Raw genomic sequence first — 2,052 nt, 5'->3', positions numbered from 1 at the left:
TCAAACCGCCCTCTGTGCACTCCTCAGGTTTTGGTGCGACACATCACACCCAGGGAAAGGCACAACGTATTTCCCTCTCAGTGAGTCCAAAGACTAGAACTTATTTTTTAGTGTTAAGTTTGGGTTCTGGGTTTAGTTGGGCAAGAATTTCCCTCAGCTGCCTTGGATCCTAGCTGAAGTCAATCCTTTTCCACCACTGACCCAGGAAAACCCCACCAAATTCAGATTGTCTGTTAAAAATAAAAACAGAAAACTAAAAAAGAAAGCAGGTGATCAAGTCACGGAAGAGACAGCTACCTGGATTAGACAAGAACATGTATCTTGGACCTAAGATGATGGTGGAGGAGAAGACATCTCATGGGTCAGGCGTCCTCAAACTACGGCCTGCGGGCCACATGCGGGTGTTTTTGCCGTTTTGTTTTTTTACTTCAAAATAAGATATGTGCAGTGTGCATAGGAATTTGTTCATAGTTTTTTTTAAACTATTGTCCGGCCCTCCGACGGTCTGAGGGACAGTGAACTGGCCCCCTGTTTAAAAAGTTTGAGGACCCCTGTCCTGGGTGGTTTCACCTCAAGAGAAATGGGAATCTCAGCGCAGGAAGAACAGTCGGGGGTTATCACTTCAGCTCAGAGACTGGAAGCTAAACCTCTGTTGAGAAGGTGTGTGTGTAAGGAGTTAAGGAGCAAGAAGGGAAGATTAGAGTAGGAATATTGTCTTCCAGTCTTGAACTGCTTCCCACTGCAATCGGTAAGGCCACACCCTGGAGTTTGACGTTAATGGCAATGCTCTGTGATGTCCACTACCACTGCCTTCTTCCAGCTGAAGAGGAAGTCTCCTGTGCCGGCCCCTGCTGCTACAGTAACGCAGAGGTACCCATTGCAGGCCATGAAGAGGAGCATGAGGAAGTAGCTGATGACCACCTGGGTGATATGCAGCACTGTTTGCAGGAGGCGAGGGAAGCTCAGCATCTGCTGCCCAACAGTTTTGTGTGTCTCCATTAGAATGGTCCCATTTGGTCCTGGAACAGGCATGGAATTGTAGCGAATGCTGACTTGTGGCTTGTGTAGCAGGCTCTCTTGGGCTGCCTGAGTTCTTCATAGAACATTGCTAGTAAAAACACTCCCACAAAAGCTCCAGCCATTTCTCCAGCTGTATTGGTCACCACGCCAGAAAACAACAGTTCCACATTCTTAAAGCCAACGTAGAAGGTCATGTGCATCATCATCATGTTGCCGTCTCCCCCTCTGTGGAGGTGGGAGTCTGAAGTGGCCGTGTCATGGTGAGAAGATGGCATGGTGTGGTCCACAGAGCTCATCCCCATATGGTGGGAATGGTTCATTTTTCCAGGAAAAGTTGAGAATCAGCAAAAGATTCTTCCTAGATCGAGTCCTGCCACCGGCGCCTCCCTTTCAGAACCTTAACCCGTCATCCCCTCACGACTCTTCATCAACCCCCTCCACTAGTGACGGGCTCGACGTGTCCACGATTGCCACCGAGGCCACCAAGTCCCGCCCCCCAAAACTATTTATTTTTAAAAATTGTGGTAAAATACACATAACATACAATTGAACATTTTAACCATTTTTTAGTGTGCAGTTCAGTGACATGAAGTACATTCACATTGTTGTGCTACCGTTGCCACCATCCATCTCCAGAACTTTTGCATTATCCCTAACTGAAACCAAACCCATTACACACTAACTGCCCACCCCCGCTCTCCCCGTCGTAGTACCTGCAGCCACCATTCTACTTTCTGTCTCTATGAATCTGACTTCTCTGGATGTGTCTAGGGGTGGAATCAGATAGAATTGGTCCTTTTGTGACTGGCATTTCATCCATGTTGTAGCATGTGTCAGAACTTCCTTCCCTTTAAGGGCTGCATGACATTCCATTGTACATATACCACATTTTGTTTATTCTTTCACCTGTCCATGGTTGCTTAGGTTGATTCCATCTTTTGGCTATTGTGACTTCTTATGTGGCCTAATATGTGGTCTGTCCTGGAGAATGTCCCATGTGTGATTGATAAGACTGTATATGTGCCCGGCCGG

At 47.1% G+C, this 2,052-nt stretch overlaps 1 pseudogene across 1 annotated transcript; it reads right to left on the bottom strand.

The window, feature by feature from the left end:
• Positions 1 to 774: 774 nt before the first annotated feature.
• On the bottom strand, positions 775 to 1,340 carry LOC307110477 (high affinity copper uptake protein 1-like; annotated as a pseudogene). The gene has a single exon. The product of its transcript is annotated as a high affinity copper uptake protein 1-like (transcript).
• Between the last annotated feature and the right edge of the window lie 712 nt (positions 1,341 to 2,052).

Source organism: Cnephaeus nilssonii, assembly GCF_951640355.1.
Source record: "Cnephaeus nilssonii genome assembly, chromosome: 14".
Lineage (NCBI taxonomy): Eukaryota > Metazoa > Chordata > Mammalia > Chiroptera > Vespertilionidae > Cnephaeus > Cnephaeus nilssonii.
Note: the sequence above shows the minus strand (reverse complement) of the source record. Positions and strands in the feature narration are given on the sequence as shown.